Source organism: Equus caballus, chromosome 18, assembly GCF_041296265.1.
Source record: "Equus caballus isolate H_3958 breed thoroughbred chromosome 18, TB-T2T, whole genome shotgun sequence".
NCBI lineage: Eukaryota > Metazoa > Chordata > Mammalia > Perissodactyla > Equidae > Equus > Equus caballus.
The window spans coordinates 18,914,991-18,934,668 of NC_091701.1; the positions used below are offsets into that span (position 1 = coordinate 18,914,991).

General features: G+C 44.6%; 1 protein-coding gene and 1 long non-coding RNA gene across 7 annotated transcripts in view; one reads left to right on the forward strand and one right to left on the reverse strand.

Moving 5' to 3' along the window:
- The window catches only part of MGAT5 (alpha-1,6-mannosylglycoprotein 6-beta-N-acetylglucosaminyltransferase), a 330,917-nt gene that overhangs the window by 8,275 nt on the left and 302,964 nt on the right, over positions 1-19,678 (forward strand). The window lies entirely within an intron of this gene.
- LOC102150991 (uncharacterized) lies at positions 1,321-6,961 on the reverse strand. Of its 2 annotated transcripts, none has more exons than XR_288704.4 (3): positions 6,736-6,961; positions 5,889-6,074; positions 1,321-2,539 (listed from the first exon to the last, which is right to left on the reverse strand). It is a non-coding gene; the product is annotated as an uncharacterized lncRNA (long non-coding RNA). The 2 variants fall into 2 exon arrangements; XR_002801505.2 differs by having other exon boundaries at positions 5,889-6,167; positions 6,736-6,940.

A 19,678-nucleotide genomic window follows, 5' to 3' on the forward strand; every position in this document is an offset into this window, starting at 1 on the left:
AAGAGAAAATTAAACAAAGCTTTATGAGGAACCATGGCCCGGGGCCTTTCTTCCCGAAGGAAGAAAGGGCACCGAAGAAGTGGGGTACACACAGTGGTTATATACCTCCAAACGGGGTGTTTCACATGTGACTGAAACGCCCCTCCTACAATAGTCACAAGATTGCCCTGTCGGCACAGTGCTTGATGGACACAGCAGGTAATGGTCTGCTATCTCGCTGGGCGTAGCAGGAGGCAAGTCTATGTCTGGAGCTGGGCGGTCACAGGTGAGCTCGGCAATTAGTTCCTAGCCTAAGGAAAGATGCTTAATCCTTAAGAAATGCCAGCGTTGGGACGGGGAGGGAAGTTAGTTACAGGAGGTTACCAGACTAGCACAATAAAATGCAGATTTTAAGTCCTTGCCTTTGGTATTGATTAAGAGTTTTTAGAGAGAAGGTCATCTCCTTTCTTCTTCCTGGTACAGAGAGGGAGGCAAATTTCACAGATAGAGATTTACCTTACAAATGTAAACGTGTCCTAACAAAGGGCAAGTTCCATTCCTCAGAGCCTCCTTCCCTGTCCCAGTTTATCAAAAGCAATCAGCCTCAAATAATCCTGATACCAAAGAGACATATGTTGGGCTGGCCAATTCCAGGTCCCCACACAGGTCAGTTCAGTGCTCTCTGATTCTGGTTGTTCATCTGTCAAATGAGGCATCTCTTATCTTCTCCTACCTCTGTGAGATTCTGCTAGTGGCCTTCTTGGCTGAGTTCAGCACATTCATCTACTCTAGTTTCTTTAATCTGTCCTTAAGCATATTCTTAGGTGTGTTCCTAATTTTGAGGTCCTATTTGGTTGTCATGCCTGCTGAGAGTTCTGTTTTAAAAATCAATCAGTGGACCTTTTGTAGACATTTTTCTCTCCCACAGGCAGCATAATTTCTAGGTCCATGAAGTCCAACAAATGGGGACTGTGTGTGTGAGAGTGGGTGTGTGTACACATGTCCACACACCGCTAGGGCTTATTACCTTATTGTCATATTATCTATGAAAAGAAGTGGAGGTGGTCAGAGTTGGAGCTGCAGATCTGGAGGAGCCGTCAGTTAAATGCAGTCTCTAGAAAATTTCTGTGGAAGGATTTGTTAATATGGCTTTTCCCCCAGTACGTGCTTGTTGGAGCTATAACTTGGGAACTTATTGGGGATAGTATTGGGTAATGATTTTATTGTACTTTCCTAAAGACTGCAGTACAGTGTTTTCCACGATAATGAGTTGCTTATTCTATCATATTGCCTTTTCTCTAATGGCCCCTATAACAGAATTAGATAAAGCTTTCCAAAAGCTTTCCATTTTTTTTTTTAAAGATTTTATTTTTTCCTTTTTCTCCCCAAAGCCCTCCAATACATAGTTGTATATTCTTCGTTGTGGGTCCTTCTAGTTGTGGCATGTGGGACGCTGCCTCAGCGTGGTTTGATGAGCAGTGCCATCTCCGTGCCCAGGATTCGAACCAACGAAACACTGGGCCGCCTGCAGCGGAGCGCGTGAACTTAACCACTCAGCCACGGGGCCAGCCCCAAAAGCTTTCCATTTTTGATGCCATGACTCATTAATGTTCTCCATGTTCCAGAGTTCCTTGCTTCCGGTCCACTGGCTTCAAGAGAGACTTTTCTGTTTCTTCATTGTCAGTCTTTAGCATAAAGATTACAAAATTATGCCGTCCTTCTTTTACTGCTGTTAACAACCCACAGACTTTGTGGCTTAAAGCAATGCAGATATATTCTCTTATAATTCTGTAGGTCAGAGGTTCACCAGGAGTCTTGTTGGCTAAGATCAAGTTGTCCATTCCTTCCGGAAGCTCTAAGGGAAAATCTTTGCTTTTTCCAGCTTCTAGAAGCCACCCACATTCATAGGCTTATGCCCTTTTCCTCCAACTTCAAAACCGGCAACACTGAGCTGCGTCCTGCCCCTTTGTCATCAGGCCGGCTCTCTGACCACAGCTGCGCAAGGTTCTCTGATTTTAAGGATCTGTGTGATTAGATTGGGCCCTCCCGGATAATCCAGGATAATCTCCTCATCTCAAGGTTTTTAACTTAATCGCGTCTGTCCTGTAAGGTAACATCATCACAGGTTCCAAAGATTAGGATGTGAACATCTTTGGGGGCCATTTTTCTGCCTACATTAGTCCTCAAAACTCTTTGAAAGGAAATGATTTTTTTTACTCTTTGTATAAAGAAACTGTTCCTTTCTGTCAAGGAACTTTGCTGTCACCGGAAATTTGGCCCATTTCCTTGTTCCTCCTCTTTTTGAATATATTCTGATCAACTGTTTGCAAAACACACGAGTATGTTAGTAATGTTTGAATTCTGCTATGGCCAGACATTGAGCTGCAAACGTTTACAGTGTTGTGGTTTATGAGTTGTCAGCAGTGCTACTATAATATGAGGAAACTGAGGTACGAAGGAAACTCGTCTTGTGTCATATAGCCAGAAGTGGCAGAGCCGGGGTACAAAAGTGGGTCTCATTGATTCCAAAGCCTGTGTTCTTTTCACTCTGCTGTTCTACCTGAGAAGTGATAATGGAAAAACAAAACGAGACATGGTAAATGGAAAATCTAAAATAATGTCAGATCTCTCTGCTTCTGCCAAGGTGATGATAAAGAGTAAATACTGCCTGTGGAAGATTGATGGCACTAATGGCCCCGATTAATGGCCTCCCTGTATCCACACTCCTTGTAACTTTGTAGTCCCCCATCTTCCCTACCCCCACCACTGGGATTGGCCATGAGACTTGCTTTGGACCCTGGGATCTTAGCAAATGCTATGTAAACAGTGCCTGCATGTTTGTGATTGCATTTTGCACAGCTGAGCTTCCTCTCTCAGACCCCTGCCACCACCATGAGAACATGCCCAGGCTAGCCTAATGGAGAGGTCTGAGAAACATATGGGCATGAGGCTTGACACAACTAGACCAGCCAGCCCCCAACGGACCTGTCAGCCGCTTGAAGTCTCCTGAGCATGTCTTACCAAGATCAGTTAAGCCTGTCCCAGATAACCAGAACCACCCAGCTGACCTATAGAGTTGTGGAAATAATTGATGATTGGTGTGTTAAGGCACTGAGTTCTAGGGGTGTTTGTTATACAGCAATTGCGAACTGATACACAGCTCATATCAGATATTTGAATAGCATAAGAGGTAGTTTTAGTGTTTTTTGAAGGTCATTTTGGACTACTTTTGACTAATTAATATTCTTTTAAGATTATCCTTTAGGCTCAAGAACTTGTGCATTATATCTACCCTTTTCCTTCCCTTTTTTAAGATGAAAAATCCTGTAAATTCTTTTTGGTTTCAGTCAGAAGCAGACTTATTTTCCTTTCTCAAACTACTTTTTATTTCCAATATGGTGGCTTTTGACCCACACCTACAACAAGAAATACATATTGACTCAAAACTCAAATATACATAGATATAACAGCAAGAAAGTTTCACGAAACTGTACCCACCCTTCTCCTTCTGGTGTCCTCTGATGTTTTCTGTACTATTCTATTTCATTTACTTAGAACATGCTGGTCAGGAGTCAGCACTCTGGGCTGCTGCCCATTTTTGTAAATAAAGTTTTATTAGAACACAGCTACTCCCATTTGTTCGTGTATTGCTTGTGGCTGCTTTCATGTTACAGTGCCAGAGTTGAGTAGTTGTGATAGAGGTTATCTGGCCTGAGAACCTCAAGTAATTACTCTCTGGCTCTTAAGGAAAAAGTTTTCCTACCCTTGCACTGAACTGACTTCATAACCTATTAGTTAGGTTCAACCCTCAGTTTAGAAGACACCATTCGGGTGACTCATAACTCTCCTGCATCTCTTCTGGAAATTACACTAAACAAATCTGGCAGATGTGAAAATTGACCCTTTTCCTGTGTCGCACTCAAACTCTCTTTTTTGTTTCGATTCAACCGTTGTTTTTGCTATTTAACATTATACTTGATTGGCTTATATAGGAACCTTCTCAAACATTTCTAAAATGTTTCATCATAAGTAGTATTATGTCCTCCCCACCCCTTTTTCTAATTTAAATGAGGCTTTCTTATGGAAACCAGCTGGAATTAAAATGGACACAAATTCCATTCAAGTGCTAGTTACGTATTCATTAGATTCCAGCAGTGCCTTTTCTGTGATATAATGGAGCCCATTTCTGGACGAGGTGGAGAAACAGTGATCTTGGCTTGTTTTAGAACACCTTTCTGGCAACTAGTCCTTATTGCCACATTTCTGAATTAGGGTGGAATTATTTCTGAGCATAATACAATTTAGAGACATTAAGTCGTGGACTTTGGGGTTGGAAAGACGTTGGAAAAAACATTTTATTCCACTGGGACCTAATTGGTCCCTTAAAGGCTAAGTTTCTGTGATGCCTCAATTTGCCAAGTCTGTCAAGGAAGGACAACATTGTGGTTTATATGGTGTGGCCAGTGAGTTTGATGAGAAGGAGCTGGGGCAGAAAAGGATTCAGAATGATCTGGGTCTGTCTTTCTAAAATATGAAATGCCAGGTGAAGAATGGTCACTGGCCTATTTATTTATTGACAGTGAGAACAGAATCAAAATAAATGAGCTTTAACTACAGCTTGAAGAATTTAGTCAAGTCTGAGAAATGTCCACCAAATAAGATGTGTTCTTTGATGTTAGAATAGGTTCTCCTGAACATTTTTGATGTTAGCTGCCCCCTTAGTTCAGGTGGGTGGCCATCTCTGCAGGTGCTTGGACTCCAGTAATTCATAAGGACTCTTCTGGGTGTCAGCAACAGAAACCTGCTGGAGCTCCCTTCAACGAAAGTGGAGAATTCACATTAGGGCTACTGGAGCAGGAGGCAGGAGCTGCGTGACCCCAGGAACCCCCTTTACTTTCTCTCTGCCTCCATCTGCCTGGCTGCTTAATTCTCCTCTCTGCCTTGTTCTGTTTTTCGTGTCGCAAGGGCAGAACTCTGGGTGAGGGCACTTGTTGCTGGGTAAGCCACCCAGCAAGACTGATGTTTCTTTTGTAAAGAAAACTCCAGTTTCCTGGGGAGTATCCCCTCAGTGGCCCAGCTTGAACTCGCCCACAGCTGAGCAGAACATGGGAGCTACAATGTGGATTTTGGCTAGCTCCGGGGAGCCTTTTGGGGGCCTTTTAGAAATCCGGGGCGGGGGGGAACTTTGGTTGTCACTGATTGAGGGGTGCTACTAGCTTTTATTGGCTGAGAACTGGGGATGCTGACCATCTGCAGTGGGTAGAACAGTCTTACACCCCAAAATATATCCTGTGTCCCACTGTGACGATCATAGATGACAAAACATGTTTATTACCTAAGCCTAGAGACCTAACTTACATGTAACCAAAGAATATTTTGCATGTTTTGAGTAAGGATTGAGTTTCCCAGTCCATAAAGAAAGATTGTGCTTTGTTTTGCTGGGAAATTTACCAAGAGGTGTTTGCCATTTTGGAAAATCGCCCCACCCATGGCATCAGCACGTCACTTGTGTCACTCCACATTTGTAGCTGACCCATTTTTTGATTTTACATTAAAATATAAGCATCTCATGACCCCGTTATGCCTTCTAGATTGGTCTTGCCCAACTAATTGGATATTGAAATACACGTTAGTTTTGTATAGATTATTTTCCTTTTCTTCTCATTTCTATTGCTCTTACGGCAATAAATATGTGTATTTGAAATTAAGTTTAGGAAGGTTATCTAAGAATTTGATTTCAGATAGTAAAGGAGTATTAGAAGTTGCTATAAGCTGGAGGCTTTGGGGCTGATAGAGTTTAGAACACAGCACTAGGGGAAGCGATTTGTAAAGTAATTTTTTCTCCCCCCCAGCCTAATGATTCAGCTGAATTAAACCCTTTTAACACCAACTATTTAAAAGATAATAACCTGTGGCCCATGCATTGGGTGCAGCTGATTGAGAAAAAGGGACTAGAGATGTTGGCCCCATACTGCTCTTCTCAGTAGGTGGTGGACTCTCCATAGTGCAGACCCTCCATCCTCCCATATATGTGGTTCATAGCCTCTGCTGCTTCATGGCTCCGCTGTGGGTCTCCTCATCATTCTGGAAAAGCCCTAGGAGTAGGGAGGGGATGAAGTCAGATTATCACTTGAGCTTCATCTGAACTACTGCAGACTGCTTTGCAGGGCTTCGGGGGGATCTGTGAGCTGCATGGGAAAATATTACACCTTGATTTTCACTAATGTCTCACCAACATTGAGCAATTCCTTAACTTTTGAACGTTGCACACAAATCACAGTAATATTAGCATTGTCTGTGACTTTGTCACCAATGGAAATCTGATACTTTCATACCACAGTTATAGATGGCTAACAGATATCTTGAAGTAGCAATACTCTTTATGACTTGAAATTAAGCGATATTTCAAATTCAAATATTACACCTCCTGCTAGATAGTATTATTTAATGCATTAGCAAACAAGCTTATGTATTATTATATCACAATTTTAAAAATATTTTGGTAACCATATAATTGACTTCCTGTGTAATCTTATGTATTTCATTATATGCATTGAAAAAATCCAGAGAAGGGGTCTGTTGGCCTCACCAGTCTGCCAAGGGGTCCAGAAATGATGGGGGAGAATTGTGGGGGGTTTTGGATGCTAATACCCTCCACTGCTGCCTGTCTCTTGTGTTCATTGGGAGTTGAGCTCCTCCTGACTTGGCATTTCCCCAAGACTGCCAGATATGGATATGGAGGGAGTGTGGGCTTACCTTCAATTGGTTTATTTTCCTCTTAGACCTGGTCAAAGACTTGAGCTTGATTGACTCTGGCTCATTCTTTTATCATACATGAGGAGGCAAGTTTGTCAGAACATTCCTCCGGCAAAGCTGTATTGATCAGTACTAGGTACAGGATGCGTTTAAAGCTAAAATGTCCTGATTATCTGAAGTGCGATTCTGCTTCAGGTTTTCAAGTGGAGAAAAACCACAGAAGTTCTGCAGGAAAATTCCGTCTATACAGACCAACTTTCATTTTCCTCTTCGTATGCTTCAAAGTTACATAATCACAACGCAACTCTAAGCAAGTACCCCATTGCCCAAGAAATCTATTGCACAAACGGCTGCCAGGGGTGTTTTCTGTTACCATATGACTTGTGGGGGGAGAGGGCGTTTCCCAGAAATTAGGGTTTGAGATGGAGGTAGACAGCTCCATTGGTGTGCACTTCATCCTGGCTGCTACCTTGCCACCCAGTAATTCCAGCCTAGAGGGTGTGGTGCCGTGGCTATACCTGGATTTCTGGGAATAGCATCAGCCTTTTTCTGTTTCTGGAAACTTCTATTGATAGGAAATGACTTTTCCACAGAATAGCCTACTGTTCTTGCCGGCCTCCAGACACCAAGTCATTGTTGTGCTGCCATGTCTGTCTTTCTCCTCTCACAGCTTCTAAGTCTATATTTAGAGCATGAAAGTGCTGAACATTCCTTTCTGATTCTTTAAAAGTTGAGCACGGGCGGGATCTTCATACATTCAATGTTAATACCTTGGATGACCATATTAAATAATAATGAGAGTAATATTTTTTCAACTTTCGTTTCAAAAAATATTATGCTGGAGATTGGAATTGAATAGTTTCAAATTTTTAAGCTTCATTTTTCTGTGGGTTTACTTATTGATCAAATTTCTAATTGAGTAAAAGCCATTCCTTTAAGGAAGTAGGGGCAGCCGCATTATATCATATTGTGACTGCTCATGTCAAAGAGAACATACATGTACTTAATAAGCTTATCAATGAAGTGACAGCATCTCTCTCACTTTTTTTTTTTTGTAAAAGGGAACAGCAAAATTCTGTCATTACCTGTGCTGCTGATTGCTATTATAGTTTCCCATGCAAGACTGTGGGTGCTATTCGGCCTAAGTTTTAAGGTGCTATATCTCAGATCCTTTTATGGAGAAACTGTCCTATTGTTGGATTGGGAAGGCCAGTTTTTTTGGCTTGAGAAAGCAGGAGATTCACCAAATTCATTGGCTGAGGGATGGTAATTTGACTCACTTTGAAGAATCTCTTACCCCACCGTCCTATTCTGAGCCGCATTCATTTGGCCTATTTTTCATAAAGGTTTTGTTTGGGATGGATTTCAATCTTAATCCTACCTCTGTGGAGAGAGTAAAGCAAGTCCAGAAGATCTGGAGTATAGGAGTTTAAATCTGCACCAGTGATTCATCTCCTGGTCAGATGGACAACAGCATTAATGGTGCAGCTGCTGGACACAGATAGATCCCATTACCATTTTACAGACCTTGTCACAATGGAAGTGGAAAATGCAGGTCCTGTCTTCAAACTGGCATTCAGAGGGTAAGGATCTCACATGCAGAGAAACGCTTTTTCCCGAAAGTAGACCTCTTGAGCGTGTAGCTGGTGTTCTGAGGGATCCTGGGCACTTGTGGGAACCAAGCCTTGAGCACCCTGTCTAATTTCTTGCCTATGACAACCCTGTAAATCAGATTGCTTTGTCTTCATTGAACAAATGCAAAACCAAGGTATGGAGAAGTTAAGTGTCTTGCGTGCAGTAACTCACGTAATTATGAGGTGCCCATATAGCTTATCCTCCAAACCTGAACACTTTTGAGAGTGAAGGGGGTACTAGCAGTGATTATGCTGGGATAACAGGTGCAAGTGGGGACATATTGTCCCCCTACTCATCAGGTGCAGATTGGGGGTTTCATTCAGGTCTCCGATTCCACAGCCTGTCTGCTCTCCATGAGCTACATTAGATCAGGTGCCTTATCTGCAGGTGAACTGGTGAGACGCGTACTGAACAGTCTTCTGAAGATGAGATCTGCACGGGTGTAGAGACAAAGGGAAATTCTCGAAGGCTAGATAAAAGTTCCCTCTAAAGGGCAAGAGAAATGCCTATTGGAGATCTTTGTTCCTGTAAAAAGGTAGAAAGAGTTTTCTTTGGAAGGCAGATGGTTTTTCTCTAGGTAAAAAATGGTTTTTCTTTTTTTTTGTTTGAAAGAATGGGTCTGCTTTAGCATTTACAAGAAAGATAAAGTGAGGCTCCTAAAATTTCATATCCACGGCAGACATCTTCCTAGCCCGTGGCTGTTATGATACAGTGGTATAACGAATTCTTCAATAGTGAGGTGTGTAGATGAAATTTACTGCCCCTGTTTTTAGCACTCTGTCCACGACTATTATTATCCAGGCAGATTTGTGTGATAGCATCCTTACTATGAGATGTTTAGATAAAATCTCAGCACTTGAATATTTTGCACTCCCAGTATTGGACACTCCAGTTTGTGATGATCCTCTGTGAGCCTCAGACACACCCGTGTGAACAGGCGCAGCAGAGGTGCAGACCCGAAGATAGATGAAGCCCAAGGTACTTATAACAGATATTACAGCCCAACCATGAAAAGTAATAAAGAACATCACACAGCACTCCAGGATTTATTTGTTCACTGTGTTATGTTCTTTTGCTGCCTTCTAGGCCAGTTAAGGTGTGAAAGCAAAATTTTCCTAACAGAGTAGTTCTGTAAATACCATGGCCTCTAAAAAAGTCCTGCTGGATTGGCATTCGTCACGTCAGCACTGCCAAAGAATGACATGCTATTCAAAGGCCCCTGTGGGAAACCTAGAGCAAGTGGGCAGATGGGTGAGAGTTCTGTGTTTGGTTAGAAATTTGGGATCTGGCTTTCAATTGAGAGCTGTTACTTGGCAGTTATTCTCCACCCAAGTTCCTGGGGGATCTGCCTTCTGACCCTAGGAGCACCCAAAAAAGACTGGATCCCAGAGTAGGCAAAATGAAACTTTCCGGTGATGAAGAGGAAGTCTTCTCCCATCAGGAGTGACCAATGGGACTAGAGAGGGACTGGGGGGCTCAGGGATTGCCCCGCCCCTATGATTTTTTTCAAGCTGCTCCCTGGAGAAGACATTGATATCTTGTTGCCTTTTCAAAGGCCAGACTTTTCTCTGGAAATAAGAGAACCACAGGTTTGGAGCAGAGGCGTGAGAAGGGGAAGGAGGGGGCCTGGGTGGCCAGCAGCAGCCTGTCTGCAGTGGAAATAAGAGACCGTGGAAGATGCAGAGCAGCTGTACTGTCTTGGGTAACAAGAGTCTTCTTGAAATGGGGCGGGAAACATCAGCTGAGAAGTCAGGAGATCTGGGGGCTGGTGCTTACCCTGCCACTAACCAGCTTTGTGAGCCTCTGTCTCTTCCGCACAAGTGGGCGAGTTGGGTCAGATGTTATCCAGCGTGACTTCCAGCTCTACAAGGCTTTGATGCTGAGCCACTGAACCATCTTTGTAGGGCTCACCCATGTGGCTAAATAAACATTTACTGAGTACTTATATGTCAGGCATAGGGCCTCAAAGGTGACTGCAACAGCTGACCTTATGTCTAGGGTGGGGCCCTGCCATAAACACTCCCGTTGTGCCAATAAGAAGAATGGCTAACTCTTAGAAAGCATTTATTGTGTGCCAGGCAGTGTTATGGATACTTCCCATTGAGTTACATCTATTAGTACTTTTCATCCTCCCAGCAACCCTGTGAAGTAGGTAGAACTGTTCTAATGTTAGAGATGAAAGTGAGGCACAGGGAAGTGAAGTAATCTGTCCCAGGTTTCACAGTGGTGGAACCAGGATTCGAAGCCAGGGAGCCTGGCTCAAGAGCCCACACCGTGCAGCTCTTAGAGGGGAGTGCTGTCATGTCTTCTTCTTGTCTCCACTGCTGGACTGTGAGCAGCCTGAGGGCAGCAACCATGTCTGCCTTGTTAACTGTTCCTAGTGCCTGGCCCAGTGTAGACTCTCGGGGCATTTTTTGTTGAATGGGTAAATGGATGGATGGATGGATGGAGAAGATAAACAAGGTCTTCAGGGAGCTTATAATGTAAAGAGGAAAAGAGATGCATAAACACCTAATTTTGGTCCATGTCAGGCAGGAAGGGTACTTAAATGTGGGGCAACAGTGAAGCCTTCTTTGAGCCTTGAAAGATGTGCAGAATTTGGGAGAATCAGGTGGAAAAGGCGTGCCAAGCAGAGGGGCCGTGTGGGCTACCTCTCGCATTGCCTCAGCATTCAGTAATTCCCAGAGGACAGAAGGCAAGGCACAGGCTGTTGGGGATGGGGCCAGGTCAGGAAGAGCCTTCCCTGGGAAGGCATTTGGGCTTGCTCCTGAGAACGGTAGAGAGCTCCTGAAAGGGTTTAAGCAGGGGAGTGACATTAGCAGCCTTGGATTTCAGATGGGGTATTCTGGCTACAGTGTGAAGGATGGAAGGAACAGGGACACGAGATTGGGGCAGGGGAGAGGTGACTGCAGAGATCCCAGCAAGAGATCATGGGAACCTGAAGTGGAGGTGGAGGAAGAGGTGACTAGATGGGTAGGAGGGGAGAGTGACTTAACTTTGGGCATGCTGAGTTCAAGGCGTCCTGGGGCTGCTGGTGGGCTGTGCAGGTGCTGCCATGTTTAGGGCTGAGCCTGGGAGGCTAAAGACCACGGTAAATGTGGTTTAGGCATTGCCTGCATCGGGTGGCAGTTAAAGCCAGGAGAGTGGATGATATCTCCCTGAAAAGGGTGTTACCCTGCAAGAGCCAGTCCGTGGGAGCTGAGCCAAAAAGAAGCCCCTGAAGGATGGCCAGAGAGCCTGGTCCTGCTCGAGCAGAGTGTGGCCATGGGTTTTATGGAACTCGTAATCTTCACTATAATGATAACATGTTTTGAGCCCTTACAGTGTGCCTGGCTCATTTACGAGCACTTTGGGTACTTTTACTTATTCGTTGTTCATAAAAACCGTTTGTGTGTTATTCTGATTGCTATTTTTTACAAATGAGGAAAACGAGGCACCCACAGGTTAAGTCCCAGTTACCCAAGGTCACATGTGTTGCATGACCAGAGGGCCCCGATGAGATGAGGCCTCCTGAGTTTTTATTGAGTTTGTCAATATGGAAACCTCTGAAGGCCTTTGCATATCCCACCAAATGAATGAGGCTGGGAAGGGAAGGAGGCTTGGTGTTTTGAAGGATGAGAGAAAGAGCCAGCTCAGAGGAAGATTTTGAAGATACAGGCAGGGAGGGGCCTGAGGTCTCAGCAGCAATGCACTGGGTGGTGGGTCCCAGGCACAGAGGAGAGAGGAGGCTGAGGGGAAGGAGGAGACTGAGGAGGGGACGGCGCCGCTGGAGGGAAGAAAGCAGGAAGGGCAGAGCTGTTGTCAGAATTGGACAGGGGTTGTATGAGTCCGTGGACGGGAAACGTCCAGAATAGGTAAATCCACAGAGGCAGAAAGCAGGTTAGTGGTTGCCTGGGGCTGGGAGGAGGGGGAGAATGCGGAGGACTGCTTAATGGGGGGTTTCTTTTTGGGGTGATAACTAGACAGATGTGATGATTGCACAATATCATGAATGTACTGACTGACACTGAATTGTACACTTTTAAGGTTAATTCAATGTTACATGAATTTTACCTCAATGAAAAAAAATTGGAAGGGGGAGAAGAGGGCAGGTAGAGAAGTGGGTCACACGCGATGACCAGGATTTTCTGGCCCCCACTTGCTTCCTGTTACCTAAGGGCTTTATTTTCATCGTCTTCCAACCCATGGCGTTGTTTTGTTTACTGCAGTGTAAGTGCTGTGAGATTCAAGCCTGTCCCTCTAGTACTGGAACAGCATGTGGCGCAGAGTGGGTGCCCAGTAAATGGTGCAATGAATGACAGAATGGTTGAGTGATGGGTGAAGTAGAAGATCAGGCAGCCTCCTGGAAGTAGAGTGTGGAAGGGAGTGCTGATTTGAAATCGCTGGCTGAGCACAAAGGGAAATGGACTGACTGGGCATGAGAAAAAGCCCAAGTTCTAATGTTAAGAGACCTGCAGAAGATGAGGGCGTGAAGTCACCTGGTAACAGTGTTCGTGTGGTTACTATTTATTCATCTACTTTTTCTGGCCCTGCTGAACTGCCCGAGTGCAGAACACAAGGGAGACTGAGAGTGAATTTGTTGTTACATGTTGGGGATTTTGCTGGGTGAATAGAGTGGAGAGACAGGGAGTTGGGGGGAAAGAGGGCATTGGCAATAAATGGTTCTGGGAGGTCAGCGAATCTGGGAGGGATAGACTGTGGACCCCAAGAAAATGGAAAGAAGTGATTACAGGACCCTCAGGCATGAAGGGTGGCCATGAGTGTTGGGAGTGGAGACAGGGACAGCTGACCTGGACAAGATGTCGGGGATGTGGCTCAGGTGGAGTGAAAGTGAAGGTCGTTAGGCTCCAAGTGGTCACTATGTTGCAAGCCCAGGGCAGTGATTTCTAAAATTTCGTACTTAGGATAATGGGGTATGGGAAGAACATATGAAAGCTTAATTATTTTTTCCCTTAAAAATTAAGGACTTTAGTAATCTTCACATGTTGATTATTTTAAAATAAATTAACGTGTATTAGGGGTACATGCTCACTTTTTACTAATGGGACGTGTGACCAAAGTAGTTGTGCAGACTACTGGTTTGGGAGGTTGGACAGGTCCTTGGATGACATCATTGAGAGTGATGTCATGTGGGAGACCAGGTCACATGGTTTGCTGAAACAGAAGCCTTGTGTCTCCTGTGACTCTGTTACCATCTCCTGGTTGACCAACTAAGGATAAGCCTTTCTTCCAGAAAGGGCATAAGGTTTCCCTGGAGTGACTGGCTCTTTGCAAACCCCTTATGTACTGCTGCACATCACCATTTTTTTTGTGTGTGTGTGTGAAGAAGATTGGCTCTGAGCTAACATCTCTTGCCAGTATTCTTTTTGCTTGAGGAAGATTGTCGCTGAGCTAACATCTGTGCCAATCTTCCTCTATTTTATGTGGTATGCTACCACAGCATGGCTTGAGAAGCTGTGCCTGGGATCTGAACCTGTGAATCCCGGGCCACCAAAGTGGAGTTCTTGAACTTAACCACTAGTCCACTGGGCCAGTCCCAAGATCACTTTTTTTAAGTCATCACAAACCATTTGCTGAACATTCCTTGTAGAATTTGAATACTCACCCACATTGAGTTTTGGAATCCATTCCCCCCTTCCCCCCAACCCCCGCCTCTGTTTTTTTGTTAGAATTGGACTTCCCCCTCCCCCCTTCTCTTCTGACTTCCTGGATATCCATTGATGTTCTCCTCCTCCCCCCAAGAGATTATGACCTAGGGAGGGGTTTTTAGAAACCTGGGATACCATTTTCCTGAACCTTGAAATTTGAGCTGAAAGTGACTCACAAGATCTGAGGGGTAAGGGGCAGAAACGAGCGTGGCTCTGAGCCAGGATGATTTGGCTTCCAAGTCTGACTCTGCTCTTACGAGTTGTGAGCTTCTGGGCAAGTTGCTTAACCTGACTTCTGGTTTCATTTTAAAATTGAAGAGGTGCTTATCTATCTGATAAGGTTATGGGAAAAATTAAAGAAGTGTGTGACACATATGAAAGTCCCTTAAACTTGCTAGGGCTCCATAAATGCCAGTTCTTTGTCCTTCTTGACATCTCCTGCCGCACCCCCAGTTGTGTCTTGTGCTGGCCTCTAGTGCCTTTCCACCCTGGTGGAAGAGACAGATAAGAACAAAGGGTGAATCGCTGATAACTTCCCCTTGGGCTGGTTTAAAGCTTTCCACGTGTTGCAAGCCCGCCCCGTTCCCCTGTGCTCTCTCTGTTGTGGGTTCCTTTTCCCAGCCTTCATTCTGTTTTAAGGAGTGTTTGGGGCATCGTAAGTTCTCTTATGGTGTTTGGTTAATGCTGAAACAACTCATTAATTATGAGCCTCCCCTACCCCATTAAATGCCTTCATGAGGAACAGACTTCATAGGGCAGAAAACAAAATAATGCCACCCCCTCACCCTACTGCATTTTAGAGTTCTGAGAACATTTCAAAGCACAGTGTTTGAGTAGGATCATTTCAAAAGCCCTCCTGTAGTTATGGAATGGGAACCTTCCTCTGTGACGATAATGATGATGTTGGTGGCCAGGGGACTGTTTGCAACAGTGCGTAGGCCAGGCTTCCGGAAGTGTGGGGTTTCTCTCACCGCTGGGTACTGGCCATTGCTTCTTCGACAGCCAAGGGTCTGACCATGCTGTTCTCTCCTGCATTTTAATCCAAGTATTGTAATACTTCACAAATGGAAGAAGAATGCAAGAAGTTTAAAAAGTTCTTCTGGCGTCTTTAGAAAATTGCGGCTTTGAAGAAAAGTAAAAGCCTTTGAGTGAATTAGCTCAGTCTGTTGCTAGGGTAAGTGGGTGTGGCCATCCCTCCCCACCCCAGGAAAATACTGTATTGTTTAGTTATAAATAACTACCTTTTAATTTATAACTGGAATTTCAATCCAGATGTTAACATATTTGGGGCTTTCTTTTCCTCTTTTTTTTTCCCCCCCGAGAGTCATTTTATAACATCAGGCTCTGTTTTGGAGTTCCTAATCATTTTATTTCTATATTAATAAGATGGGATAATAGTACAGCGTGGATGTGAGCATTAGAACCAATTGAGGGAGAGAGCCTAGCTCTGTACCTTAAGTATAATAGCCACTCAGTACATGGTAAATACTATTTTAAATTCAGATGAAAGAAAAAAAGCTTTCAGCTCCTATTCAGGCAGCGTAGCACTGTATGAAAAGGAACCTATTGATTAAACACTTAGAAAGTTTAAAAAAACCTCTTTCTAACTCCCGAGATATTGGCACTTGTGATGGATGTCTTGAGGCAGCTAAAACAGTTGAGTCTTTTTAGTGGAAGAAACAGGGATCTTTTCACATGAAGTGGTACTTGAAAAATATTGCTGTAATTAAAATATACAGTGTAGCTAGTTTTCAGGAAATGTACATTTTTCATGTCTTGAAGGAGCCTTAAAGACTGACTAAAAAAGAAGAAAGGAAAGAAGCAGCCTCTACTGCAAATCAGCACGTGAGAAGGTTAAAATTCTTTTTTTCCTTCCCTCTGATGGCACACCTAGTGGTAGGGCCGATGTTGGGATGAGGGAGTCCTCGGATGCTGTTGTAACAGCACCTGCTTTTCCTGGGAGTCTGTGAGCTCGAATGGGGCGAACAGTCCATCTTTATGTTCAATGAATTCTGACTGCAGTTTGGCATTATCTTCAGTGGTGAACATAGGCAACAAACCACAGAGGTGTTACAAATATCCAGACTTTGTCACCAATAAATCCTCTCACATTACACTCGCTGCAGACCCTCCAAATATTATTTACACTCATCACTACTTCAAGGTGGCAAGTGATGGTAGGTGCAGAGTTACTTTCACATCTCGGTACTTGGTGGATTAACAAAGAAGCACCCATATTACTATATCCCAAGTTAAAAACCTTGTGATAACTAAATCTAAGTATAATGTATTTGGTTGGAAGTACTTTGTTTTTTATTTTATGCATTTAGAAACATTATTTGGAGGAGACGTCCAGGGGCTTCACCTGATTGCCAGTGGATCCATGGCATACAAAAGCCTAGGGTCCTCCTCTTGGTCTGCATTTTAAATTTTATCTTAAGGGACTAGGCCTGAGGGGAGTGGCTGTCAACCCTGGCTGCCCATGAGAACCACCTGGGGGAGCTTCGGGGCTCCCACTGCCCAGGCTATACCTCAGACCAGTTAAATTCGAACTTCAGGGGTGGGACCGTGGTGATTACAGGTGATTCCGGTGTGCAGCTGAGGTTGAGAACCATTGGTCTATACGTTTGGATAAACCAGCCTACTTCCCTCTTTCCCTCCTTTCTGAGTCTTTAAATAAGAAATTGTTTCATGTTCGTGGTAGGAAATTCAGTGTACAGAAGAGCACAGCTCTCTCACCTTTCTAGAGATAACCATTGCTGAAAATTTTTGTGCATAAACAATCATTATAGACACGCGCATCCATACGTATCTCCACGTTGGGGTTATACTCTACATGTTCTGTCATACAGACATACAACACATGATTTTTCACTTAGAGGGAGCTTTCCTAACCGATTTCCGAGCTAGGTTTGTCCTTGAGATTAAAATTCTCTTTCTTTGGTGTTTTTGGTTTGCCTAAAACTAGGAAGCCCCATCCCACTAGGCCCAATTCAGGAGTAGTTTGGAGACCATCAACCTTATTTCCCACTTTTAAGAACTAGTGCAATGGAGGAGAAAGAACAGCGTTTGGGGTCAGGCCCACCTGGGTGTGGGACTTGGGGCAAGTTGCTTTTCCATCTTTGTATCTCTTTCCTCATCCGTCAGGTGGAGACAAAGAACGTTTCCTCGCAGGGCAGTTGTGAACTGTGTACAGGTCAGTGACAGGTAGCTCTTATCCTGGGTCTCCTTGCAGGTTGCATTCCTCAGAGGAGCTTGAAGTGTTCCTCGGGCCTGTCAGAGTTCTTTCTCCTGTATTAGTAAGCAGGTAGCAGGAAGCACAGGGTAAATAAAAAAAAAAATCCCTGTGTACCTGGTATAGACAGAGTCTGGAGATCCTAAACCTGTGCCTTGGGATTTCTGTCATCAAGTTGGGTTAGGAGTTGGGTTCAAGACCACACTGATGATGAACTAGCCTTATCAGCTCTTCTTGTACCAGGGTAGCCAACTCTAAGAAATGCCCCCACGTGCTTATTGACCCATATCTTTGCATTTCATCTCACTTGCAAAAGCAGTTATGTCTGGAGTGAGAGTCAGTATCAGAACTCCTGGCGGGAAACAGAATTCACCCCAGATGGTTTGAATGAAGACTAATGAAAGGAACAGTTGCAGAGGGGCTGGCCAGGCACCATGAGGCCCCCAGGGACGAACAACAGTGGGGAAAACAATCTTGCCTCTAGGGCCGGAGCGGGAAAGGAGAGAAAGTAGAGTTCTTGGGGCTCAGTAGGATCTGGAACTGAAGAGCAGCTGTCCAGCAGGAGCTGTAGTCCGTAGGAATGGTGCCCAAAGATGTGGCATCTGAGGAGAGAGGGAGCTGGAAAGAAATAACCCTGACCTCTCCCCTCCTTTTCCAGTCTCCTGCTGGGCCTCTGGTCAGCTGAACCAATGGGAAGCCAGCAGGCGATGGAGCCCAGGTGATGGAGTCTACAGGTGTCAGCCAGTCTGGGCGCAGAACCGGGCTGAGAATAGATGGGGGAAGGGCAAATGGAATAACCAGATAACCAGCACAGAGGCTGTTGCATGTCCGACTGTGTGAAGTGCCTGCCAGCGAGTTGAGCACTTAGATGGTACACGGTGAATATTGTTTCCTTCCCTCGCTTCCTAGGATTTGGATGGCAGCTTGTTTACTCTTGCGTTAAGCACCAGCAAGGGCATTGAGGCAGAGAGAGAAGGAGAAAGAGCTTCACGTAGTGAAAAGCACACCCTTGCATCAAGACCTGTCATATTTTTCTGAACTCTGGCTTTCTTGGTGTCCGTGCAGAGGAACTTTGCAGGCAAATCGTCCCCTAGTTCCTGGCTGCCACTGGGCAGGCAAATACCAAAGGCATGGAGGTCCAGACGGGAGATGTTAGTTTGAAAACTCTCTTGTTTCTCCTGACACACATGCCTGGAGATTTCCAGTAGTCATCTCTGGAAGCTAGGAGACCACACTGGTAGTCTCTGGTGAGGCCTCCCTGGCCGCTGTACAAGTCAGTCTCTCAGACCTCAAGAGAAGACCGGGCTGATTCCATAATTTGAGCCTTCCGGTCTATTGAAAAAGTGAGAAAATGCATATTAGGATTAGAAACACCATCGGGAATCTTAAGTGTTTACATGTGAGAACTGAACGTTTTTTTAACACAAAGAAACATAATACAACCTAATCATGCTTTTCAGAGGATAATTATAGGAGTTACAAAATATGGAGACACAGCTTCCTCTCGGCGGTGGGGTCTGGTAATGGGATATCAGTTCAAAGTTACGTGACGAACGTCTTCTGTTTCATCTCCATTGTTGTATCTCTGTGAGGCTCTGTGACTCGGGGGACAGTCTCAGAAGTCTGGCTCCGAGGCTGTTGTGATCTGGGCTCCTGCCACCTCTACACCCCACCCCTCCGTGTTCTGTATACTTGGACTCCTGGTGCCTCTGTGCCTTCTCAGAGCCAGTTGTGGAAAGATTCATGGTTGAGTGTGTTGCGTTTTGCATAATTATCAGGAAGATAGAGCAGGAGTAAGGGGAACCTTGCGGGAGGCTCTGGTTGAGCAGAGCAGACCCGCTCACCGCCACGGTGACAGCTCTCCGTTCTGTCTCCAGATGTTGACCTTCGTAGATCACGACTGGTCTACGGGGACTTCACCAAAGGCAAAGAAAGGAAGTAAATGTAAAATCAGTGTCCTTTAAATTTTTTAAAATAATGAACTGTCTGTTGAAAGATTTGGGGGCCAGGGATTTGGCTGGATGAATGTGGTGAACTATGTTTTATCTTCAAGTCACATGCAGATGTAGTTGAGGCCATCTTAGTAGTAAAAGAAAAGTATGAATTGCTCTCCTACTTTAGCTGGATATCAGCAGTGCATTAATAAAATAGGGTGGCGGGCTGCCAACTTTGGTTGTGTAAGAAGGACCAAAGGAGCTTGTTAGAAAGCACATCCCAGGCCCCCTCGTGCCGAGGCATGGAGTCCACTTTTTCAGCCAACACCCCAGGTGCTTCAAGAAATATAGCTTAGGAAACACTGGAACCTGGGATGTTGACCCCCTTGAGACTTTTTTAAGGTGTTGACGCTTGATCAGGAGATCTTTGGTCTTTTTTTTTTCTTTTTAATCAGAATTGTAAAAAGCCTCTGGACCTTCTTCCAGACTGG